Raw genomic sequence first — 27628 nt, 5'->3', positions numbered from 1 at the left:
CCAGTAAAATCAATATAATACTTGCATAAAGCTCAGCATATACCTCATTACTCAGCAGACCTGGAAGCCATATGATTAAAGAATATGTTCTTAACTATAAGCCAGTATAAAGTATGATTTTGTCTTATGTTTGAATTCCTGTGAATTCTTGAGATGTCTCTTTAAATTGTTTCACCATGTGACTTGCAAATTTGGGGAGGTTGCTGTATGTTCAGCTTTGAATGTGAAACCTCTAGAAATAGCTGGCATTCATATCATGTGATGAACTTTGGATGAAATCTTCCATGCTTCATGCTGCTCTGCTTTAGGTTGTGGTTGCGCACGTGATTATTTTCAAAAGAATATAACTTCTCTCACAGAGAGGGGCTAATCTGGATTTTAGGGTGATTTATGCCATGAGTTTCTGTGATCCTAGCCCAGAAAGATTAGACTGAAATAGTGGGAACAAAATTACCCTTTAATTTACAAAGAAATGCTTTGCTTCAACAGCAGTGTGTGAAGACAAAGATCATTATTAGCTTTGTTATTGCAGATTGACATTAAATGTCAAGGAAGGCAAGATAATGAGGGAAAAAGTTTATTATTCTTCTATTATTCCTGCATAAATTGTATTTCAGGAAGCATTATGGGTATTGTCAATGAAAATGAGCTAAACCATGTTAAGCTTAAGGCCTACTTCCTATTTTGGAGTATATACCTGTATTTATAACAAATAATATTTTACATGACAGGAGCTATTTAAATTTTGAAATTATTTTCCTTTCCACCTTGTTGTTGGAAGGAAACAAGATCTCCAAATTGTTACTCAATTTGGAGATCTGATTTCCTTTTTTGATTATTTAATATAAATTTCTTTCAAATGTTTTTGAATGGTTAGAATGCTCCTAATTATTTTATTTTACATGACATCAGTTCTTTCAGGTAATATTTCTCATTCTTATTATAACTGCTATCAACTCTGTGAGCACTGGATATGCATATATTAATTACTGGAATCCAGAAATGGACACTGAAATTCAATGTCTTAATATTTGAAATTCTGAAATGTTAAATAAAGGTTTTTTTTCTTACCTTGTTTTACTATCAATTAATTGATAAAAAGCCCACCAAGTTGGCATTTTGAGGTCAGTTTTGTTAATAATTGTTTTCTTTTCCAATTAAAGACATTTCATGGCATGCATTTGTCCTTATCATGAATAACTTTGAATTTATTTTTTTCTTTGTGCTATACATAACTGTAGGTTTTAGTGGAAATTTTTGTAATTGCATCTAATACACTCCTTAATTTTCTTTGTCTGACTTGTTCTGGTTGTTGGTGGGTTAAAGTGTTTCTTTTGTTTGCTTCTGAAAACAAAAGGAAAAACACGGTCGTGTTTCACAATGTTAAGAATTTGTAAGCATTTTATTCAATGGTCATACATTTCATATGTAATGACAACTTTTACCCTGACCTTGCTCTAGAGCAAGAAAATCGAAGTTGCTAAGTGCATTTGTTAAATTTTGCCAAGAAAAAGTATCCAACTTTAATCTATATTCTGAGAATACGCTTGGTAAACACTTATTTTGGCAGCTGAATTTTCTCTGTCTGTGTAAAGAAGCATTGTGGGATTGGGTAAAGCTGTCTTGCTTCCACAAGTGATCATTCTGTTACAGTTTGGAAGTGAATTCTTTGATCATCAACCCTTGATAGGCATTGGCTCAGTTCACAGGCAGGTTTTGGTAGGTACAAGCCATGTTCTGCTGGAGAAGGGCGAGTGTGGGATCTCTTCTCCAGGCAGATACTGAGTGAATTCCAGCCCCAGTTACTGGTCCTTTGGACAGCCCCGAGCCAAGTGTATGCTGCAGCACAAATTTCTGAGCCCCCAGACTGAATGTATCTAGAAATAAGCGTTGTAACCCTTCCTGCTGGGAACTTAGGGGCTTGGGCTGCATCACTTGAGGGATCTGTTTCTGTTATGCTGAATTATTTGGTCATGTGACTATAGCCCTGGACCTCTTAAAATTGTCCCCTTCAGCACTCAGTGGGGTTTGTGGTACAAGGAAAGGGAAAAAAAATCCCACTTCTTTTTGTGATTCACAGCCCAGTCAGGAGTATGAGGATGACTTGAAGGTATTGGGATGAAAAATGGTTTTGAGGAGCTGTCTAATGAGATGGGCCATTACAAAGGCAAGTTAGGTGAACTCAATGTAGAAATGAGAGGGGAGGACTAAAAATAGAGCTGGGGATCGCTCTCTGAATTGAGACTCTGCTAGAGAGAGGCTAGGGAAGACAGGGTATGTCAGGGCATCATGAATGGCTGTGAAATGCAGTGAAAAGATGTTTGCTGTGTTGTTATTCTTAGTGCTGTATCCATATCAGTAATAGAGGGCTGAGGGCTGTTGAGCACTAAAGCCATGTAGCCTCACATCTGACTCTTCAAAGACCTATTTTTCTGTGTCTGCTTAAATGAGGCACCCATTAAAGTATTAATGTTTTACTTAATGTCAAGAAATGGCAGAATTAAGTTTTTTTGAGACTGATCATACTTGGGCTTTGAGTAGTCTTTAGGAGGAGCGATTTCAGTGTGTTGAGACCAGATGATACTGTTGAAGAGTAAGCTGTTGTATATGAAAGGTAAAACAAGCAGAGATGACAGGCTGCAGGTGAGAACTTTGGGCAATAGAAGACACAAGACCCAGGGAGAAGCAGTTCTGAGAAGCTTGAGGAACCTTGGGTCCCAGGGGAAAGGAGACCCTGAAGCACAGAGACTGGGTGTGCCTGAACAAGTAAAGCAGCCCAGCAAGAGAAGATTTGGAGAATGAAGTAATTGCTGATGGGGACTCGATGCCTATCTACACTTAGCGCATTTGTGAGGTGAAGTGGGTGTTAATTTGCCCTGGCTTCTGTCTGTTTCTGTGCCCCTTTGGCAGTGGTAGTGCTCCTGGAGTACATTGTGTGGCTTTCAGTTTCATCTGAAGGGAGCCAGGTTTGTGCACTGTGCGACTGCTTCAAGCAGCAGAGGAAAGTGCAGTAACTAGGGTGGTGGGAGGATTTGCTGCAAAAGCACTTTCCTTATCTGAACTGAAGGACTGATTCAGATCCCTGTGAGACACCAGAACATGAACAAGTGGAGAGCCAGCAGAGCAGTCTCCTTAGAGAGGAGTCTCTGCTCAGGCGAGAGAGGAGTGGCAATGTGTTTTGTGAGAATGGCTTTATGGTGGGAACTCCCTGTCTTAGATCCAGGGACAAGGACCAAGCAGCTCATGGCCTGTGTCCACATGTGGCCGCAAAGATATTTTTGCAGTTCACTGGCTCAATGAGGATAATTTTTATTTCTTTCAGTGTTCTCCAGTTATACCTGTAGCCAGATAAGGAGAGAGATGCATTGTCTTCCTTTATGAATTTACTTTTTAGATGACACTGACATTTTTCCTTGTAATGCATACAGATGAAAGGGAAGCAGTTTTGACTAAAAACCTTAAATAGAGTGACCTGAACCTTGTTGCTGATACACAGAAATTAAATATTTGACATTATTGCAGTTTGTGTAAGCACTCTGTAGTAATTGCTGAAATGACTTTGACATTTTGGATTTGCAGAGGACAATGTTTTGCAGAGTATCTTTAAATTTGTGTAAAAGTTAGTATCTTTAATTTTACTTAACATGGTTTTATTGTATTTACTAAATTAAATTTAATGATTTGCAGAGAGGGATATGTTTTTAATTTATCAGTTTGGAAACAGATTTTTTTTTACATTATGAACATGCCTAGTGCGATTAGGGCTATATCATTGCAAAAGTGAGTTTTTTGCATATAATTAATGTGGTATTTTTTCTTTAAAGCCAGAGTTTTCTGAGTTGTAGACTTGACCTTGTCTGTGGTCTATAATAGTCGCAACAATTAGATTTAAGAATCTTTCATAACTATGCTTAATTGCAACCCAATTTCTTTATATATAACCTGTGCACAGAATTTCAATTAATTTAAACATATGAAAAGAGTTAAGAGTCTCTGTTACCATGTTATTGAAAGATCATTAGGGACAAAGAAAGAATTGACACAGATGCTAACTTTTTAAAGGACCCAGTTTTATATTTAACATGTCAGCTAACTTTGTCTTTAATTGAAAGAGCAAGGCTTTGGTTTTGGTGAGGATGTACCTAGTGTGTAAGGCACAGCACGTGGCTAAATCATTGTTTAAAGTCAAAGCAAGGTGTTGCCAGTTTAAGTTAGTGCTTGTGTTGCCACACTGATGCCTGACCTCTGTTTGGGCTTTGTGCTGGTGTGGTGGATTGGGTAAAGCAGCTTCCCATGGCAATCTCCACGTGATTCACATGGTACATGGACCAGCATTCCAGTTTTGTAGAGAGGGAACCAGAGTCCAAAATTGTTGTGGCTTAGCTGTAATAACTTAAGAAGTTTGATGTAATGAGATGGTGGTAAAAAACCAGATGTCATGAAGCTTTTCTGTAATGAGATTGTCCTGTAAATAGTGTATCATTGAAATACTGTAATATTAAAGATTTTTCACTCAATGTTTTTTTTTTTCTTTTTAAAAGTACCTTTAATAACTTCTTAGTATCTGAAATTGAAGTAGTGTTAGCATTTCTAAACCCATGAAGTAGTGTTAGCATTTCTGAACTCATACAGTTCATAGAATGTGTTTGATTTACTGTGATGAGATTGACTCAGCTCTGCTTTGTTTTCACTTTTGAGATTCAGGACATTATGCAGGTATCATGGGATTTTGAGAAATAACTGTGTGGAAAATATTTACTATTGTTATATCTTCTATCAAGAAGAATAAATAGCATAGTGGAATAAATCTATTGTTCCAAATAGTAATAGAATTGTTGTTTAAAGTACAAATTATTTATAGTCTTAGGGTAACATGTCTTCTCCCTCCTCCCCCTGGCTGAAATCCAGAGAAAGAACTGTATTATTTCATGTAGTGGACATTGGGTTTTACAGTTGAACCAAGACCAAACAGATGTTACTTTTGGAAATACACTCTGGAGATTGAGTTCATGTGGTATGTTTGTGGCTTTTTTTCGCCTCTGTTTGTTTTGTTGGGGTGTTTTTTTGGTTTTTTTTGGGGTTTTTTGTATGTTTTTTAAATGGGGGCATAAATGCCTTGATTGGAAAATTAATTTCAGAAGTTATGGTATTAATTGAGTGTTATTCACAACCTGTCAGAAATCTTGTTTGCAGATTGTCTGAATTATTTGAGCAATTTAGCACACCTCTAACAAAGATGAATTCAAATAGACTAAGTTGAACATCTGCTACACAAAGTAGAAGAAATTGAAATTATTTTTTTCTAATTGTCTTAGCAAATAGTAGTTTAAGGTAAAGTCTTGATTGATAACTTGAAACGAAATAAGCCTTTCATACTGTAGTTGTTCTACTCTAATTCTATCTAATTAATGCAAAATGTGAAGTTCCAACAAAATATATGAATTTAAAAGAGGCAGTTGCATGTGGACTAAAGGGAGGAAAAATAGCAGTGTGACATTTCTTATATCCTATTCGTATATGGTAGCTAGATTTTTGTTTATTTAATTCCCAGATAGTTAAGAGATTGCTGTATCTTGCACTCAGTGTAGAAATGGATTTAGGTAAATCTGTGAAGTTGCTTACGGTCAGCGTTCTTTGGAGTTTTTTGTTTGTTTGTATGTTTTTGTTGTTATTGTTGGGTTTTTGTTGTTTTTAGGTTTTGTTTGTTTGGGTATTTTTTGGTGGTTTTTTTTTTTTCCCCACATACACTATGAGCAGAGATTTATGTATTTAGGTGCTGTGTTCCTGCAACTACCCTGCTGGGAGAGGAGACTCTGAGCCCTTTCTCTGTCCCACTCACTTTGTAGTTGACTACCCAGATCTTCCTTTTGGAATAGTTATAACCTTTTTATCCATACTTTTCCTTGAAGAGGATCAGAACCATGTGAAAATCTTAAACTTGTTGTAACTAGGATGAGGTGCTCTCTTTGCTAAAGAACTTTATTCCAGATACTTTTTACGTAATGCATAGCCGAGTGTAATTCTTTCAGCTCTCCACCTTGTATTATTACCAGTTTCTGTTCTTAAAGGCAGCTTGCAATAGAAATTGAAGCATGAAATGCAAAGTATTTTAAACAGTCTCAGGATTATCCTTGTTGCAATGTCCTTGTTGAATACCAGTTTAGATGAATGTGCATGGTTGATTACTTTTTAAATTTTTTAGAATTGTTTTTATTTCATTGTAACTATAATAGAGACTGTTACCAGTTTTTAAATTGCTGTACAGTTTTGATTCTCATCAGTAAAAATGCAGCTTTCATATATGGAGCTGTATTGTAGATGACAGTGGCTAAAATTCTGTTTGTTTGTGTTCCCTGCAGTTACTTGTAAGGCATGTTTCTGGTGCTTATCACTTTGGGCATAAAGCTTTTGCATATCCTGAGTTTTGTGGTAGAAAAGTCCTTTTGCTATTTCTGACAGCAACAGGTTGCTTGTTCCACAGGAAGATACCTGGGCAGTGAGTGTTTTGGAGTATTCTGGACCCAGTGGCCTTTCATGTTCTTGTATGTCTGTTCCATTTCCTGTGTAATGGATACTGCCTGGTCGCTCACGTTCTGAAGATTTTCTCCATTCATGCTGCTTTCTCTTATTCACACTACTTAGTTACCCATGAAGCAAGGTTAAACATCTTCTGTTGCAGGGATTAGGGAAGCAAGATGTTAACAATTCATTGCCCTTTTTCTGCTCACAACTCTTTTGGCCTGGCAGTACTGCTCAGCCAGCAAAGGTCCAAGGGATGCTGTTGGGGAAGAATTTGAGAAACCATTTGGCAAATACACGTTTTCTGTTTATTAAAACTTGTACTTTTTTACTTGAAGCTTAAATAGTCATACTGTACCTTTGGTATGCTGTACATTGGTAACATTGGTTATACTTGAAATTCCTTTGTGTTTGTGTTACTTTGACATTGTTTTTGTAAGGATAATATGCTTGCAATACCAGAATTTCTGATACCTGGTAAAAATCATCCTCTCTCAATATACCTACATGCCAGTCCAGCAAATCTCCCAAGTCTTTGTGGTTTATTTTATTTCAGAAGCAGTCTGTGTACCTGTTCTTCTCACCTCAGCTAGGTCAATCAGTTTATGCCTCTGTGAGAACCACTTCTTTAATGCTGCCCCTGCTGTAATCGTCAAAAACATTATTGAGGTCAGCAGCTGTGACTTGAAACTAGGTTCTGAAAAAGTTGTGGGACTGGACTAAGAACTCAGAGTTTTAGGGCATGAGACAAATGAGACTACAGATTGAGATATTGAAAATAAGCTTTTTTTCAATAAAGAAACTTCAGGGAGAAGACCAGGAAAATTTTATGACCACTCAGTGCTGTCTTGGTTGTCTTTTGTTTTCTAAGAGGAACTGTTGACCCTTCATGAGCATCTCTACAAAGTGTAGACAAAATGAGAGGCTTTTCTCCATTAAAACATGGAAAGATGCTGGAAGTGAGTGGGATCTGTTCAATCTCCAAGTTCTTGAGAGCAGTTTAATCTAAATTGCAGGCAAAACATTGTTGCTTACTTCTAACAGCGCACAGTTTAACTTGCTCTGGGAGGGATTCCGCTTCCCAGGGTAGGACTCCATCGGCATAATAGAGGCAGATCTGTTGAGACATGCTTAGGTTTTGGTTCAAGCTACATGTGAATGTTTCCAGAGCTTTGCTTTGGATGCTCTGACATGTCTGTCCTATGGACTTGGGGGCCCCTCGGCAGTGGGAATGGATGAGTGGTGGTCACAGTGTAAGCCACAGCTTGTAGTAGCTGTTAATTGGGAGATTCCTTCAGATGTATACTCCTTATCTGTAGTGTCTATCTGTAGTTATCTACTCCTTATCTGTAGTGTTGGTGTACCTCCAGTCTCATTTTTCCAGTGCTCTTTAATACCATCTTTGACTACTACTACTACTTACTCTTACTTATCTCTCAGGTAGTCTCTGTTGTTATTGGTTCCTTCCCTTGCAGCTCAGGGCTTTGTTAGCTTACTTTATATAAACCTGAGTAAATTTCTTTGTAATCAGATCATTGCAACTGATGTCTTATTTACTGTAAATTCTAAGTTTATAGTTTACTTTCTAACCAAGTGCTTTCTTAAAAGCTGATAGGAAGATAGGAAATGAATGTGTAGATGCCAGAACACTGATAAGAAAACACATTTTGTTTTTCCAGATCTTCTAGATCTTAAGAAGATCACTTACAAATTGATGACTGTCTTGACTTCGGGAGTAGTCTTCCCAAAAATATTGAATTACAATATGGTATCATATTAACTGTGTAAAATTAGAAAGTTTCCAGTTTCATTAGTTGTTATCATTTTTGCATAGAAATTCCAAATTGTGTAATCCTCAGTTATTTACATTTGAGCAGTTGAAATGCAAAAAAAAAAATTTACTGCAATTTTATTTTAGAAATTAAAAATTTCAACTTACACATGAATATTTTAAATGAATTTTTGTTGTAAATATTGTATTTAAGATCCCTTTGGATGGTTTTCAATCTCAGGATCTTATACTTTTAATTTATACTATGTGCATAGGATAGTCTTTTATCAACATTGCCACAATAGGAAAGTTGCTGTAACCAGAGCAGTCTTCACAAAAAGCTGCTAATTAGGCTGAGGTACTGAAAACCACATCACCAGCAAGAGATTTGAGGGCTACTGGATACAAATGCTCTGTGATTTTGGTTGTGATAAATTTATGGACAACCTAGTTCATAGTGAAGGAAGACATGTAAGATGGTAAATTATATCAAAAAACTGGGCCAGTAGTACCTTAAATTTGGCACTCAGTGTTGTGGAAACCTGAATTTGTCCAAGTCACAGTTTCCCTTAGATTAAACTGAAATAGTATTGTTACTTCACCTCAGAGACTTCCTGAATGTGAGTTTGTTTATCTTTGTGAAACTCTTAACGCCTTACATTACAATATTCAGGCTTTTAAAAATAAAATTTTATATAATTGAAATATAGCTTTTGTATAGGAAGGAAAATCAATCTAATAGTTGAAATTAGTCTGGAAAGTCTGAATGAGAAGTGGATTTTTTTGTCTTTGTTTATCCTGACACATTGCAGAAGAAGAGGTAAAATCTGTTAGGTTATACAAAGAGACAACTTGTTAAAGAAAATGAAAGAATCTTGAGGTTAGTTCTTTTGTTAGGCATCTTTCAGAGTGACTGGAGGAAACACTTGAAAAATGATCCTTGGGAGAGTGTAATCTGTAGGAACATGACAGCACCTCTGCCTATGTTGCACAGTTTTGAGCTCATGAAACTGCAGATGGATTAGCAGTATAACTTTTACGCCCATAAAATCTCCTTCTAAGTAGTGTGCTTCTATATAGCATCTTTTGATTTACTTTGAGGCTGGTATTCACTCTGTTTTGAACTTTGTTGGCTTTTTTAATATCATGCCAGTTTATGCACGCTGACTAATACATTGGAAACTTTTCTGAACAACTTTATTCTTATCTTGAGAAACAGCAGCAGCTACTATATTTTAATTAGAAGCTTGCAAACTTGCCCCTGATGCTCTTCCATGTTTATTTGAAACTTAAGTGGAAGCTGTTGCTGAAATGGGGGAAGTGTCATGTCCTCCCCTAGCTTGGTTGTGTTGGCACTTGTGCTCATAATGGTGACATGGTGAATCATGCCAGGAAATTTATCTGGCTGAAAATGAATCTATTTTTATTGTCCTAGCTAACTTTCAGATGCATCATTTCCCTGACCTGACTCACCATGGAGCTGCACAAACAGCAGGGCTGGCAAACAGGGGAATGGGAGAGCAGCCACGTGGAGGGGCGGGAGAGCTCCCTGCTAGGGGCAGCCCCCACCTTTGCAGGAGTGAATTGGCTACAGAACTGCACCTAAAACTTATATTGTCATTGCCTCAGGGATATGGCACAACTAGTTTGTATCTCAAGATGGTTTTCTTTGAAATTTGTGTTTAGAAAAGGACCATTGATTTATTCTGTGCTAGTCCTAAATGTGATGGAATTAAAAAACGCCACCAGGAGGGTTAGCTAATTCCTATTCCTGTGTGATTATAGATTTTAAACAAACAGAAACTTTTCACAGAAGAGTGGCTTGGCTAATGTCTGGAACATTATGTGGTTCCTTAATCTAAATAATAGAGTAGCTTTGTAATCCTCTTGTGTTTATAGCTTGAAAGGTGTTTAAAAAGTGTATTTTAACCAAAAAACCTCTCAAAGTTTATGATAGACTCTTCTGAGGTTAGTGAGTTGTTGGCTTCTAGGTATTATTGCAGATTAAAATGATACTTGATGGTTGTCTGAGTTCAGAATATTCATAATGTGTTGGTGGACAATCAGTGAAACTTCAGATAATGTTAATTTGTGAGCCTTGAGTTTTCTTGTAGATTTTCTGCTATATTAGGTCAAATTCTTATAAAGTAGGTTTTGTCTGAATGTCATTCTTTGCAATGAATATCTTGTTTCTGGGTTTGCTTGGTTATGTAACAAAGTTTGGAGAAGGATCACGTTCTTTGATTTCAACTTACACATGAATATTTTAAATGAAATTTTGTGGTAAATATTATATTCAACATCCCTTTGGATGGTTTTCAATCTCAGGATCTTATACTTCTAATTTATACCATGTGCATAGGATATTATGTGGAACTGCTGTTGGCACCAAGAGGCTTATGTAGAGATGATGAACATTTCCCTTTCCAACTATCCTTGCTCCAGAGGTGACAGGGACTTGCTGTTATTTGCAGCTCTGTGAACAACCATGCTGATATTAGATGAAATAGAAAACTTCCTTGGCAAATGAAAAAAAATAAGTCAAAACCCCCAAATGACACCAAACCAGCTGGTTTTAGGGATTCTTTCAAATACCTTGTGTTCCCCTACATCCTCTCCAGGATGAAGATCCAAGAAGTTAGCTGCAGATGTTATTTAGTCTACAAATGGACAGCTGGGGAAACAGTTATAGCATGTTATTTGTGGTGTGTAAGAGCTGTGTCATACTTAGTAATGTATTTGTCTGAGGTGTTTTTTGTGCCAGCTTCCTGCATATCCATATAGTCATTAATAGATAATCACACAGGTGTTGAGTGCATTGGAGGTGAGGTTTTAAAGGATCTGCTGTAGATAGGTAGCAATAATAATAATACCAATACCAATAATAATCTTAATACATTATTACTATTTCTATTGCTATAGTTAACCCCCTCCTTCAATAATAAAAACTCTACCCACACAAATAAGGTCACATTCTAAAAAATTCTAACATTAATAGGTTTTTTGGTTTTTTTTTGAGGAACATGCTTCAATAATTTAACTTATCCTTGCATAAGAATATAAAATCCAAATTTGTATTGGTTTCTTGTAATGAATTTTCCTGTAAAAAGGGTAGCAAGTTGGCACTCCAGAGCAGAATAAAATAAATAGGGACAAAAAGACTCTTTATGGGGAGGCAACATGAGTGCAGAAGCATCATTGTGTAGTCATCCAGAGTGTGTCTGACCTTTCCTCACGAAAGGAAAGTATCTCTATGAATTTTGGTGGATAGAAAACTACAGGTTGTTGTATTCAGTGAAATAATAGTCACTGGTAAATTACCTCACAGTAAGCATTTGTATTTTTGTAGTAAATACAATTATGCATTATAGCGTCAGCATATTAATAGCCTTTCCTTTCTTGCAATCCACTATATTCCTTAAAAGCCATCTGTGGTTTGTGAGCTGTTGATGTCAATGTATTTGTAGCTTTTGCATAGAGGAAAGTTTTGTATTGATTACATGCATGGTTTATAAAAGGGGTAGCTCTTGTCTTTTGGCAATTAACTTATTTAAAAATGCTCCAAATAACTTGCCATCTTTAGAGTTCCTTAAAAATCTGCTTGTATTTCTTCACTTACAGTGTGACATTTTATTTTTTAACACACAAAGCAAGAAATTAATCTATTTTAATCTTTTCTCAGAATAAATAATTATTAGGAATTACTCTTTACTGAGAAATTCCATGCATCATGATTTAGCCAATGTCTGAGGAATGCAGTGTTGCTGTTTAGAGCACACCCAATAGGAAGAGAATGGTGTTTGAAAATGTGCCATCTGAAACACAAAAGGTTTCAGTGTGCATAAAGCTTTGCAGAGATTTAGAATCAGGAAAATAGAACTCAATAAAGCATGTGAAGTTCACTTAAGTCCTCATTGTGAGAAAAGAGGTGTCTTTTTGTAAATCTTAACTGCATTGATGTTTCTTTTAAATGCTGGAATGGTGTGAGCTGCTATGGAGCCTGGGGTATCAAGCAGGTACCAAGGGCAGTGAAGATCAGGAGAACTTTCTCAGAGTGTTTTAAGGATAATCTGCAAGGAAATAGCCTTGTATGCTCATGCTGTGTTGTGCAGCACTCTTTTTTCTGAAGGGAAGATATGCATTGATGGTCTCAGCTTCTATTGTAGTTAGAGATTCTGTTCCTAGTTTGAAATTGTAGAAATGGAAGTATTGGTAGTGTTTTCAAGATATTTTTCTTTTGGTTCATACTGTAACTCTTACTGGATATTTCTGGTGTAAAAATCTGTCATTACTTTTGCCACAGTTGCTCTCTGGTCTTGTTTGAAAGAGTCGCTGGTAAATGCTACAATATTTGGATGGCTCTAAGCAGCTGATGAGCCTGTTGAGATTGGTAAAATGGGAATGATACAGAGATTGGAGAAATTTGAAAGATGGGTTAGGTAGGCTGGGAAAGTGAGCAAGTTTGATATGGAAATGAGGTACCTCTATTGCTGGATAAAACATCAAGGAATAATAAAGTGGAGAAAGTTTAATGTGGAGATAGGGTTTCAGAAAAAAATACTGAAAGCTTGCATTGCTAACGGGGACTGGTAATTTTTATTTACTTAAGAAAGCACGAAATGTCTGAAACAAACAAGAATTCCATGCTAATTGCAGTAACTTTTGTAATGTTGCAGAGCGTCCTTGTCTTTCAGTGTTGAGAAGAAGTTGTTCAAACCATTATTTTTTGTTTGTTTGGGGGTTTTTTTTGAGTGCTTTGCTTATAATACTGTTATATAATTATAAGGAAAAAATATAGACAAATAAAAATTTTCCCTGAAAACTCCCAGCTCAAAGTCTGCGCTGGAAAGTGAAAGAATACAAGAAAGGAATAAATTTATATATCTTGGTAGTAAGGTGCCTGTCATCTGGGGATTTCAGTAAGGAGCTAGCATTACAAATTGGCAAGGCAGCAGTTTCATTTACCAACTAAATAAGATACGGTCATAAAAATCCATGTTTTAAAGACCAGGGTGTGAAACTTCAACTCAGATATTGCTTTCCATCACAACATATGGATGTGAAAGCTGGAAATCCAACAAAGGTACAGACATCTAAATGCCTTTGAAAGCAAATGCCTTAGAAAAATACTATGTATTAAATGGAATGAATTTATAACAGATGCCAAGATTCATTAGACAGCTCAAAAACCCCTTGGCTCTAAAGTTATCCAGAAAAGAAGATGGAATTATCATCTGGAACATATGTTAAGAATGAAGCCAGAGCATCTGTCATGGAAAACATGCCACTGGGCAGCTGGAGGAACACACAAAAAGCACCAGCTGAAAGAGTCTCTCCATCGAACGACACCAAAGGTAAAAAGGCTGTGGGACATCACACTGGATGTGTGAGGAGAGGTTCAGAGCAGACAAAAACTGCACAGGGCTTTTTGGCTCTTTGTGGGTTTTTTCCACTATTATAAACTGAAGAGTTTTAGGTTGTTTTAATATTGCAGAAGCAAGGAGTGATTAAAAGTAGAAGGTCAGAAGTAAAGAGTACAGGTTATTAAGTAGAGTATTTAATTATAATGTATTTTAGTTTATTTTAGAATTTGTATGTAATTTCAGTCCTGAAAAGAGAAATAAGATTGTGTAATTAAATAAATCTTCAGATGCATTCCCACTGATTAGCTTAATGTATAATAGAGCATTCAGGATTATTTAAATAAAAATCCAGGCTTATTTTATCCAAGTAACCTACAGTTGATGACAGTACTATGGATTACCTTTTCTCTGAGAACCCTTGCTCTTATATTTTTCTACTTTTTTTGCTTCATAGGAGTTCTAGAATTTCCAAACCAGCATCTCTCTGCAATATAGTGTCTTTTAACTTGCCCTACTAGGAGCCTAATGTTACAAAGGTTTGTGTTGGAAACTGCAGAATTTGAATTCATGAAAGACTTTTAGTTGAAATGGAAGCTTTTAAATCTGTTATCTCAATCTGTCTCTTGCTCATGCGTTATGCAAAACATTTTATTAAATGTTACGATCTCAACAAAGTTTGTCCAAGTAAGCATTCAGTAATTTCTTAGATTTGGTAAATAGATTTGGTTTGTGTTTTATTTTCCCCTTGTGATATTCAAGGGGGGGAAGAAAATCTCCCAAACAGGGGTGTGGGTGTGTGTGGGTGTGTTATGGTTTTTGGGTTTTTTTGTTTGTTTCCTTGGTTTCTTGGATGTGTTCTTTTTTGTTGTTTTGTCTTGTTTTGTTTGTTTGTTTTTATTAATTTGGGTTGTTTGTTTCTCCCCCTCACTGAATCATCTCACTGATCCCAGCCTAGCACATGGGAATGAGTGTATCCTGTGAGAAATTTGAACAGCTCACTCACCTTCTAGATGCATCTTATGATTCTAAGTAGTGAGCTAAGACTGTTAGTTCCACTTAGCAGGATAACAAGTTTAGGCAAAATGAATAACTCTTCAAACATATCCAGTGTTTATTGATAGCTGCAACTTTTCTGCTTCTTCCACTTACAGTACATGAGCGTTCTGGTGATTATTTATTAATGCCTCATAAAGGGGAGAGAGACTTTCAAATGCAATTCAGCTGTACTTACAGGCTCAATGTCGAGGAAACAAAATTTGGTTTCATTTTTGTTCTTAAATATTTACAGATAGTATTTTTATCCCATTTACACATTTGGTGTTGGTGGAGCTCAGTTCAGATACCTTCCTCTCATGCACTGCAGGTAAAGCATCTATCTTTAGTCTGTCCTGCAGAGCCTGCACAGTCATGATTTTCTACTTCCTCAGATTCTTCACCTGATTTATTGTGTTATTAGGTCCAGTTAGGACTGTAGTTAAAACCAACACATTTTGTCAGAGGTTGTCCGCTCTGTCAAATTCAGAGCAGATTTCAGTTATGTTATATGAAAAAATTAATCCAGCACACTCCAGAATATCTCTTCTCCTTTTGTTTCCGTGGCCATTTCCTCTTTTGTGTGCATGGCAGTTGAAATTTCTGTGTATCCAGATTGTTATAATGTACTTCTGGTAGTATTGAAGGCAAACTTAGAAATAATGTCTCTGGCAATAAAAGAAGTGATAAGACATTGTGTAATATACTATTTCAAGTTATGTGTTGCCTAGAGGTTTGAAATGCAGTTGTCCTGTGCTCACTGCTAAAGATTTTTGCTCAAGAGTCCATAACAATAAAAAATCTTCAAGAGCTAAAAATACAGGATTACTGTATTCTTTGACCTGTGGTCAGAGAGTTGGCAGGAGTTGCCTTGTATTGTTTGTTCAAGGTTTGTTTGAAGAGAACAATTATAGGATGATCATTAAAAATATTGACATATTTTTCAGGAGCAGAGGATTAAAAACACATCTTTAAGAAAGAGGGTTTTTAAGTATTAAGGTGGATTGCATTAAAGAAAGTAGGAACAAAAAGCAAACATTGTTTAAATCTTAATTTGAATACTAGTTATTGAGGAAGTGGTTGTTTGTTGAAATTGTGCATATTTCTGTGCATTTTCATTGTGGTGTTTTGATACAATACACTACAAAATTTAATTTAACATGATCTTGATCTCTTAAAAAAGATAGGCCACCCCTCCTTGTAGAAGATCTCCAGTAGGATGAGAGGACTCCTTGGTGGATTTTTATCAAAGACTGTATGAAGACTTCATCTCCCCAGTTTGATGCGCAGTCAGAATCAATCTAGACATAGAGGGTGATAGTTAGGACTGAGAGGGTTTGCCAGGTTGATAGCCTTGAGTCAGTGATTCTCTGGTATTGAACTCTGGTTTGCACAGATGAGAGTATGTGGGTTCCCACAGTACAGCTCTGCTGAGTTTATGCCAGGTTTTTTGCTAAATTAGTTCTGTAATAAAATTGGAATGTTTCAGTCTTTGTCTTTCTGCTGTGTAGGGTCAGCACGCCTGTGTTGTTTTGTCCTTGTCCCTGACTGAACTTTATTCCTTTCATGGCTGGTTTGAGATGTTGTTTTGGGAATTGCCTGTGAAGGAGGACTGGCATTTCCCTCCATTTTCCCTTTGGATGTACTGCTGGATGTAGTCACTCATGCTCCTCCCAGAAACTGTTTAAAGCAAAATAAAATTTCCCCTCCAGATGCACTTTTCTTAAAACCTAGGTAATCATTAATTTTATGATGTTTATAATATCTGATAAGGTGACTGTTATCAGTGTTGTACCTATGATGACAAAAGAGTGCTTCCTGTGTATAAAAACTGTTTATTAAACAAATTGAGAGTTGCATTGTAGATACTGTTAATAAGATAATGGACAAATGTATCACTTTCTCATAAACCTCACTAAGCTGGGAGAACTAGTGTCCTTATGTTGTAAACAGTTGTCCTCATGTTGTAAACTACCTACTAAAATAACTAGATAAGTGCAAAAGTACTGGTCTGTGTTTCCAAAAAGGCTGCCAATTGAGATTATGTATTGACACATTTTTATTTGAGTTAAAAATATTGGAAGAAATTTTGAGTGTTAAAATTGTGTGTCCCCCATTTTGACGTGGACTCAAAACCAGAATAAGTCCATGCATGGTGTTTATTTTGGGTGTTCTTGAAAGCTCCAGTGATTATTATTATATACAAAGTAGTCCTGCAACTTAAACTTTATTTGGACCAACTTTCTAACAACATGTAGTCTAAATTTCCCTGCTGATCGTTTTTTGTACTGCCATCTGTAGATGTGAGGCACAATTAATCACTGTCCTCCTTATGAGACTCGCATATTTTAAGATGATTATATTCCGCCTTCCTCTTACTCCCTACCATATTCTCTGTTCTAGGATAAGCCTCGTTATTTTTAGTGTACTTCAAACTTGGTATTTTCTTAAAAATTAAAAAAATCCCTATACAGTCTGGTTCTCGCAGGACCTTTACCAATTTAGTGGCTCCTCTCTTAATTTGTTAGTCCTCAAAATTTGTAAATGCTGATATTTCAGAGCTCTTATCTTTACTGGATAAAAAGAATAAATTCTTTTTTAGTTATTTTTTCCTTGATTTGTGTACAAAATCTTTGGTAATACATAGCATAATGATATTTATCTCTTATGTTATTTGTCTTTTTTGTAACATCATTGCATTGCTTGTTCTTCACAGATTTTTCTAAGACAATGAAATGCCTAAATCTGGACTATTGTAAAGAACTCTTGCTGTATCGGCATCTCTATACGTGACTCACTTGTAACTGGATGATGTTTTTTTTTATCTTTAGAATGTTTATCCTGCTCTTTATTATTCTGTATCTGATTTGCTAAGAGCATCCTTATTCCAAAGGTGTTTTATTAAGATTTACTGATCTCTTCTGTGGGGTTTTATTTTTTGTGGCAAATAGCTTTTTTTGTTATACTCAAATAAATGATCTTTTCAGAGTGCCTGTGACTGTCAGCTCACTGATCAACTAAAAACAGAATTCAGAGAGTGAGAAATGGAGAATTATTCTTCCTTCCATCATTTAATATGTTAGAAAAAAAAAATCTAAGGCTTTTAATGGGTGGTGACATCAGAGTGATCGAGGATATTTTGATTGTTCTGGGAAGCTGGTGAATAACCTTCATATACTTTTTTTAATCTGTTGATTTCCATCAACTGTCATAGTGTTATTATAATCTTATCTTTTATTAACACATCCTATTACATTTAAATTTGCCCATGACTTTTCTTGTGCTAAGGATTTTTAGCTTGTTTGCTTTAGTATGTATTATTAAGAAAGCTGAAAATAGTATATGACTGTGGGCTTTTAAATATTTTAATATTTGTTTCTATTTTGGGTGTTTCAGCAATTGTTAGTCTTCTCTGAAGAGACAGAGGACCTTTTTAAATCAAAATAATGGATTTTTGTGATGTTTTATTCCCTGAGAAAATAAAATAGTTTTCTGTTTGCTTATATAAAGCTTACTGTTTCCACCAGAGGAAAATAAATATAGTGATACCCTGAACTGTCACAGGTGGTGAAGGTACCCTGAACAATGATCTACAAAATCTTCGAGCAGTGATCACTGCAGAAATCTTGCTTTGATAAGAGATTAGGTGGTCTTTACTTGTGACCCCTACTGTCCATTGTGGGAGGATTACAAATTCTCTTTGAAAGTGCATCTGTGCTTAGGTGGGATGGTTATTTCTGTGATTTACTTCTGTTTGAGAAGTTTGCTTTCAGGTTTGTGCTAGTGCTAATTTTACAGAGAAAATACATATAATATATATTCCATGTTGTTTTTTCTTTGTCTGGGGATGTGTGTATTTTTTTTTTGGGGGGCTTTGCTTTGGTTGTTTTTGGTATTGTTTTTCTTTTTTCTCATTCATGCTTCCCTGTTCCCTCCCACATTTGTTTGCAAGAAGGGGCTCTCTGCTGTAATAGGTTTGGGCATGGAGTTGATCCAGCAGAACTTTTCTGCTACTGTGGTCTCCTTGGCCATTACTTTATTCCAGCAGGTTGGAAGTGTGATTAAATGGGAAATAAACTTCTGAAGTGCTTCCCCCCTTCCCTGTCCCTTGCCTCTAGCAGAACATCCTGTCTGTTCCTCAGCAGTGGGGTGTGAAACATCTCCTGCACGTGTCCTGGCCATTCAGGAGATGCTCCTCGTTTTTTTGGGAAACTTGCAGGCAGTCTTCTGGCTGCCATCTCTGCCAGATAGCTCAGATTTTAGAGCTTGGGCGAGGTAATTCCTGGGAGAGCAGTCACACGTGGCTGGCTTCTGTAGCACAGTAGTTCACCTTGCTCCATTTAGCAGGCAGCGACAGACAGAGCGCGGCACCTGAGGCGACTGAAGAGATAATCTTCTTACAACCCAGAACAAATCCCCTGGTGGAGGAGGATTCCTCCAGGTTCTGCCCTATTAAAAGGTGGGGATTTCCTGCAATGGGTAGGCTTTGCTCTGACAAGACACCTACATTAGCAGGAATTTGCACAGCAGTTGAGTCCAAATGCAGACATGTGGAGAGGGTTTTTTTTTTTTTTTTAAAAAAGAAAAGGTTTTCCCCATAAAGCAGCAATTTCTGACATTAAGTTCACAGCTTCAGACTTGGGATATCTACAGAAATGTTTGGCATGCCAGCCCCCAAACCAGACCAGTCAGGTTTGACTTGCTGTTCACAGGTGCCCAATATATGGGTGCTAGGGATGTGCAGCCAGCAGTAAACTCTGTGTCTGATGGATGTTTGTCCTGATTTCCCTTCTTGCTTCTCCCAGTCCCAGCCCCCAGCTTTGCCTGATCTCCATCATCTAAGGCTTCAGACAGGATACATAAGTAGGCATGTACTTTTGAGGGCTTGGATTATTTTAGAGATGGCAAGTGCCATGTAGTGCTGAAATGGGAACATGAAACTTGGTATGGTTTTTCTAGGAAGTTACTGTACATTTCCATGTAGATTTCTACTTAAATTCAGTGCACTCTGTCTTCTTGTGATCAGTTTTTGTTGTAACATGGGATTTCACACTCCTTTTGTAGTTTTAGACTCACGTTCCCTACTTATTAGGCAAATTGGGTGTTTTAATGTGGTCCTACAAGTGCTCATTAAAGCTATTTTTCCAACAGCTGATCATTATTTCTCCTTTTTTTTATTTTTTAAATTTCCTTTTTTTTTTTTAAATTTGAGAAAGCTGGCCAGCAGAGATTTTATTTCATTTGTTCTGTGTAAAGTAGTAATTTCCTTTTCCATTCTTTGTTCTTACAGCCTTTAAATGCTTAGAAATTTGTTTTCAGTTGCTGCAAGTACCCTAAAAAAGTTTCTGTCTGTTTTATTCTTACCTATGGATGTGGCTGGATGCTTTATTTATAGTGCCAGACACAATAAAGACTACATAATCAGCTAATGCTTTTCCAGATGAGTCAAGTGTTTTGGGAGTGTGAATCAGCTTTGAGACATATTTCTTAATTTTGAAGTCACTCATCTGAGAAGCACAAAACACAGGAATAGGAGAAGCAAGACCACAAACTTTGCCGATAATGTATTTTTAAATTTTCATCAACTTATTTAAAAATCAAATTGTTTTTATTGAATATGAGTGTCCAGTGGCCCAGCTGGCATTGTTTTCAGCAATCTAGATGATGCTTCTATTTAATGTGTGTTTTGACTGCATGCTGCGTAAATGACTTTCCTGGATGAAAAAACCTTACACGAACAGTCTTTTTGCAGTTTAACATTGTAATTTTTTTCTACAGAACAAAAGCACACTGATATAGAAACCACCACTGAAGGAGTGTAAAATGGTGATACTGGAGAAGTTTTGAATCCTGACCTGGTTAACTTTAACTTTGCAGTAGCAAATTATGCCTTTTCTGCTTTTAGAACTCATTTTGATAGGCATAATTTCTTCAGAAAAAATACACAGGAAGAGCTGCATTTTTATTCCCTTCTATAAAGTAATGTTTGCTTAATGGTATATGAGGATTGTGTTTGTGAACTAATACAATTTCACAAAGTAAAAATTAGAAATTAATTATATTTTCAAACATTCACTTATTTTATCATATCTGAAAGGTTCTTTGCAGTTTGGTACAAATGTTGGCACTATGAATATGATCTTTGTATGGAGAAATATTTTCATAGTTAGGCTGTAGTACCTTACTCTTTTGCTTTGCTGTCATTATATTTGGATGACTTGAAACCTGATGGAAGTGTGGTGATAGACACAGATAGGAGGTAAAATGCTTACTGTCCTTGTTGTCAGTATTTGGGGTGGAGAGGAGGTAAAGACCTGTGCGTAAAATCATTTCAGGTCACATCAGAAGTGCAAGCTGTGTCTTGTATTTCATTAAGGGAGTGTAAGGGAAACTGATAATAACTACTAAATATGTAATATATCTGTAATGATAAAAAATTTGCTAGTGAATACATTAAAAAGTTCATTATTGATTTCCAGATATTAAAATGATGTTTGCAAGACCAGACAGAAAATATGTTTAAATACCTGAGAGCTCTCCTAGAAATTTGTAGTGTTGTTATATGTGAAACGGTGAGCATACCTTAACATTTTACATGTACAGTGAAAGACTGCATAAATAAAAATCCCAGGGCCTGTAGAAGTTGACTCAAACTCTGTGATGTCAGTCTGTAATATAATTGAGTGCCTGTGTTCCACGGGAGCGTTTGCCTGCGAAGGTCTCCGATGTCTGTGCCGAGCCCGGTTGAGATGGATTTGAATCCCTGCCAGTGCATTTCTCTGGCGTGTTACGGCCTTGCTTCCTACAGTGGTACTTTTGCCTTAAAATGATAGATTTCCAGGTGATATAGCACTGCACTTTAAATACACATACTTTTGGAAATTGAGGGTGAAAAGTAATAGCAGAAAATGGAGCAAAGGCCTGGACCTGGCAAAGGAACGCATCCTCTGCCTTCCACCCGCTGCTGGGTTCCTTGGGGCTCCTTAGGGACCCCTCCTGCCTGTGCTGCTGCCTCTCAGGGACAGAAGGGCCACGTGGCTCCCTGCATCTCAGCAGACTTTTGCTTGAATTCAGTCCCTGTGACCTGTGCAGGTGGCTGCTCAGAGAACTTTAAGTTGGTGGAGCTGTTACTGAACCTGAATGAGTAAAATCTTTGTTAGTAAATGTGTTTTGTGTACTCTCTCTCTTTTTGTCCCTTCTCTCTCTGGTCACCAGGATGTTGAAACTTCAATACCAGAATTTTACACCCCTAAGGGTAGGGCTCTCTGTTTTTCTGAAGATACTGCTGCCCTTCTGAATGTATTAACTTTTTGTGGAGTCTGTGATGTTTACACCTCAGAATGTCTAACTATTCAGGTGCCTGAGTAGAGTTAGGGTCTGCCCTCAAATAATATGGAATTATGCTTATGTAGCTTACTCACAAAATTACAAGGTTATGTAATTTTTCACGTGCATAGTTCCTTTAATATTAAAAATGGAAATTTTAAAGTCTACTGTTCGTAGATTAAAGTCTACTGCAAATTCGTAGAATACAGACAAAATCATAAAATATTCTTAAAAGTGTGAAGAGGACAATTTATTGCTTACTTAGATGTGTGAAGAAATCTCACAGTATATTGGTGGTGTGTTTTCTAGAAATACTGTTACTCTAATTCAACCCACCTTGAGAACTGGAAATAAAAATCTTGATGTGAAACACACTTTCACAGCAGAAGAGAGCAGGTGCAAAATGGAAAAGCAAGCATTTTTTCAAGTGGCATTGATTGTTTTCTGTGCAATATGTAGGAACACCAGAATATTTTTAGATGAGAAAGATTAAAAAATTATCCATTGCATTTGTGATAACCTATATGTTTGGGTTAGTTATTTATCATTTGCAATATCCATAAAGCTATCTTAAGCATCCTAATTAGGTTTCAGCTTTTCAGAGGGAGGCTGGGAGGCTCTTGTGCAGTTGTGGCAGGGTGGTGGGGTGTGTGCAGCACAGCTGCTTTCTGATGTCAGTCGCTATTTCAATGACACGAAAGTGGGAGAGGAAGAGCGTGAAAAAGGCAGACAGTTTTAAAGAAAAAAAAGTGTCATCAGTAAGCAAATTATTTTTGCCTGTTTTGTTTTGATTAGGATATGAACTAACAAATAAAGTCTGATTGCTACAAAAGAAATTACATCTGGAGAGTTTAATTGGGGCACTTTCAGAAACTTTTTGGTGAAATGTGTCTTTTTTTGCCCCCGTGCTGGGAAAAGTCTGGATTGTCGTTGGCAAAAATCTTGGTAATGCACATAATTCACCTGGCCTGCAAGCAGAGCAGAATCCTTTCCCCTCAGTGGTCTCTGTTTGTTTGGATTTCAGTTTGTTGCTGGAAGAATGATGGCTTTCCTGTGGAAAATGGGAGCAGCTACACGGGTCCATGTGTAAGGTGCTAAGTTCTTGATGAGCAGGGTGAACATTCCTGGGTTTATTTCCTCCTTCTGTGGGCATCCTTTGGCTATACTGATGATACTATGGTATCTTTTGGGTTTTTATTTTCTTGACTTTTGTAGATATGAGTTGAAAGGAACACAAAACATTTCTACTGATCTTTGATCTCAAAAGTGTGAGGTGAAAATTGTTTCTTGAAAATCTTTCTTAGGATGGACTGTTTCATTTTGGGTATGTCCACCCTGGCACATGGGTTTTGTGGAAAGGCAGGAAAAGTGAGTATCTGGGCATTGGTAGTGAGGGAACTTTCTGGATTTTGTTTGTTTGTTGTTCTTTCTAAAAAGAAATTGGAAATGATGAAAATTTTGGGGGGTCTTTATATATTAAAAAAGTGGTTAATTGAAATTATGAAATAGGTCTTTGGCCACTAAAAATCTGGACAACATTTATTAATGGTTGTCATAAAATCACTGATTTGGAAGTGTAATGATTGTTGCTAATGAATACCAAATAAAATTTTGTGCTACCATTTAAAATGTGATTTGCATACTGACTTTGTTTATTCATACACTTGGAGCAGTCTGAATCACAGTTGGTTTTCTATGGCTTTTTATTGCATCTCTTTGTTTGACTGACCTCAGAAAAAGAGTACTACATGGTGATGGTAAACATTAAAATTTGCTTTAAAAAATATATAGATTTTACTAGCACACACCATTTCAGTTAAAAAGTAAGTTTGTTAAGAGGATATATGTACTTTTTTATATAGCACAGCTATTTTTGTGTTATCTTCAAAGCATTCTTCAGGAAATAATACATGCCTTTGTGAGGGTTTCTTTTGAAGGTAGGTATGATTTCTACCTGAGTGTCATCTTCTTCAGAACATTCCTAAAGAGATGTGAAGCAACACCTGCCCAACTGAGGGCAAGGAAGCAGCTTTTCTCTCTTTATACCTGTGCTCAAGTGTTTGGAGGCTGGTTATAAAAAGGTTAGAAAAAATATTGTGAACTCCATTTTATATTTCAGGTAGAAACACATATTGGTGCCTGGTTTTCATACCAGACTTTTTTCTTCTATATGGGAAACTTCATTTGCTTGCATCCTACATGTTGTGAAATATGTAGGAAGAAGACTTAAAAATTAGTAGTGCTGCCTGCAGATGGTCCAGTTAGTTTGGCTTTCAGTGTTGAGGACAGTTCCCATCAAAAAAAGGAAAACTACTTGGAATTATAATATGGGATTGAGTGAGCTGAGGGGTGGGTGATATTAGTGGTTTGCTGCTTTTAGCAAGCTTGTCTAGACAGTATTTCTTTTCTTTTAATTTTTAACTGTGATTTAAAAAAAATTATTTACAGTACAGCTGTACTAATGAAGTTTCACGCTTTCATTTTTCTTTTTGTGTTGAACATGTTTTCAATATTTACTTAAAAATAAATTTTCTTCTCTCATATTGCCCTGGAATGTTTGATGCTATAGAAATTATGTTTGGATAGGATCATGTTGTATCGTAATTGCCCATGATATTTTGTATACCAAACTATACAGTAGCAGATTTAACTAGAAATATTGCATAGTGACACATTGTATTCTAAAGTATAAACATTTACAGAGAAAAGTAGCAGATGATAGAACTAAAGTTCAGCATCTTTCCCCCCTTTCTCCACTCAAGTGTTTTTCTTTATAAAAAAACAAGGATTTTTTTTCTTCTCTTCTTTCTTTTCCCTTTCCCCTTTCCTCCTTCCTTCTAATTAGTCTAAATTAGTTATGATATCATTACACACAGAGTTAGGGGGTTCGTTAATTCAATTAGATTTTTAAATTTTCTTCTCTGTAATTTAAAAAGGCTGGGTTTATCTTAAGTTTTGACTTAACCTTTGTAATTGGTTAGTAAAACAGACCATCACAGGAATAACTTAGCCATCTTCAGAATTGTTGGAAAATTTAATGTTTCCTTATGTGTATTCATGCATGTATAAACATTATTTTTACTACCTATAAAGGGCAGTTTTGACAGTGATAGGTACCTTCCTCTGAGTTTGGGGGAGAAAATAATAAATTATTGAATTATTTTTTTTACTGTTTGTGGTGACACGTTATGGTATGCTACCTTAAGAAAAAGTTGGTTGTAACATTGTTGTTTCACCCTTTTCATGGGAAGTGTTGGTTGTTCATTGAACCTTTAGTTGTTAATTCTGTGCAAAATGAATGGCTTTATAGTATTGTTCCTCGAGGAACTCTAAATACAAGCCTTCAGCAGTTATGTGACCTCTTTTTCTTCAAAGTTTGATGATTTTACAGCGAAGTACAAATTTTCTTCAAGGAGCTCTATACTGATGTGCCTAACATTTTTAAGAATTGAGGAAGTATAGATTGTAAAATTAATTCTGTTTTTATTATTTTTTGTTGCTACCAAGACTGAAACTTTAATGTTTGGTGATAAAAACATTGAGAATGTTGATGTGCCTGTATTAAAACAAATTTATTATTTCTTCCATAGGTAGTGATTTATTTGGTAATTTTTTAGAATTAAGAAGTTGTTGGAATAAATTTTGCAGATTTTCTCTGTTGCTATCACAACAAAATAAGTCAGATTTGTGGATGACATCTGCCCAGACTGTTATGGTTTGTTGTGAAGTAGGGCTTGACCTTTTAGTTTACTCACCAAACTGGGCATTTTAGTGGGTTCTGTAGCTTAGGTTAAATAACATTGCTTTTTGATGCCATTTCCTTGCAACTTTCCCCTTATATTTTATTCAATATAAGGCAAATTGGAATGACTCAATTCTCATCATGCCCATGTCAAGCTTATATATAATTCTCACTGTTTTTTCTGACCTGAGGTGACAGCTGAAAGGTGAGCTCTTCTGTGTTGATTCAGTATATTCAGATCAGCAGAGATTTCTGATCTGCTCCAATTCTTTATTGTAAATGAATCTCACCATGTGTTTTTTTTTGTTGGAATTCATTCTTTTCAGGTTATTCCTCCTAATTAAGGTAACTGGTATTTTAGTGTTGCTGATATATCCATTCTTTACTGTATAAATATTGTCTTTGTAGCATTTTTGTACTTGAAAAAGTAATATTAATTTAAAATTAATGGTCTTTTTTTATTAATAACCACATATGCAAAAAAAGGAACATCTGCCTTCCAAATGTTATTCAATGATTGTAATTAAAAGGTTAAATAAAAGCTGAGGCAAGCTTTGAATTTTGAAGCATTTGCAACAGCTAGTAGTCTGACTTACTGCAGACATTTTTGTCAAAGTTGAAAAAGTTAGAGCTAATTAATTTCTTGGGAGACATATGATGAAATTGTAGGTGTGATAACATATTTGAGTAACATATGGTCGTTATGGGGCACCTTTCTAATGACTGAGCACCAAGTTAAATATAGACTTTCCATTTTTTCACCACTTCTATTAGTGGTTCTTTGTTACTACAATTTAAACTCATCTTATTTTCTGTCACATATGAAATAAGATTCTTTATATGCTTGTACGAAATTTAGAAAATATTGCTACCGCAGTGCTGCACCTTGGTGAAATTTACTGAGGAGGACAGTTCATCTGTGGCAGCCTTTTGATTTTTGTAGCATTAATTGTGATTATGTGCATTTTGACCTCCACTTTAAAACATGTGAAACTTGCCACAAAATGTTTAGATGCATGTGCCCAAGGTAGGAGCATAAAATATTTTGGAGAGATTGGTAGAAAATGCATGCTTTGCTTTAATCAGCTGGTGTAATATATTATGTCATAAAAAGGAGGACAGAGGTAATTTTGGAACACTTTCTGATTCAGTCTACATAGCCTTAATAAACTGTATTATGTTGCTTGAAGGGCAGTTCTGCTGTTCCTTAGGAGACTGTAAATAAAGATTGTCAGAGAGTAAACAAGTGTTGTATTTTGTAATTAAAGTAATCAGAAGCTTTACCTAGTTTTAAGTTTCATTTATTTATTATAATAATCTAGAGCAAATTTCAGGCTTTATTATTTCAGCATCAACAAGCAGAATGAGAAATTCAGGACAGAATAATTTAGTGGTGGTGACACATGAATGAGGAAGGAAATAAAAATGTTTCAGGTGAAAATGAGGAACAAAATGGAAGGAAAAAGGTGGGGTGGTTTTGGGCAGGGATGGAGGAAGTAATGGATACATGAGAAAGCTGCTCTCTGTGGTGGGAGAAGATAAAGGATGTGTGTTGATGGAGGCTAAGTGGGAATTGTCTTCTGACTTGAATAAGAATGGTTTTGCAAGTCATGTTGCTTTCTGTGTTTCAGTGTCAACTGAAATGCAAGCTGTGGGTTGGCTTTTTTTCTTTTTTAATGAAAATGACAGTTTATTTGGTTCGAAAGGAGCTCTATTGCTCAGAAATTTTGTGTTGCTGGAGAGGAAGCTGGATTATCACAGCGTCTGAGTTTAGAGTAGCTGCAGCTTCAGTTTCAAAGCTTTGTCATACAGCCTTTCCTGTGGCTACAGAGCAAAGAGGGCGTGGAAGGGATTTTAGCTCCTACTAGGAGCATG

At 36.2% G+C, this 27628-nt stretch overlaps 1 protein-coding gene across 2 annotated transcripts in view; it reads left to right on the top strand.

The window, feature by feature from the left end:
- The window catches only part of AKT3 (AKT serine/threonine kinase 3), a 151210-nt gene that overhangs the window by 13172 nt on the left and 110410 nt on the right, over positions 1 to 27628 (top strand). The gene's annotated exons all lie outside the window — the stretch shown is intronic.

This window comes from Melozone crissalis, unplaced genomic scaffold (assembly GCF_028551555.1).
Source record: "Melozone crissalis strain CALT ecotype California unplaced genomic scaffold, PUWL_Pcris_2 ptg000027l_1, whole genome shotgun sequence".
Lineage (NCBI taxonomy): Eukaryota > Metazoa > Chordata > Aves > Passeriformes > Passerellidae > Melozone > Melozone crissalis.
The sequence above is the reverse complement of the archived record's forward strand: the minus strand, read 5'-3'. Positions and strand labels throughout refer to the sequence as shown.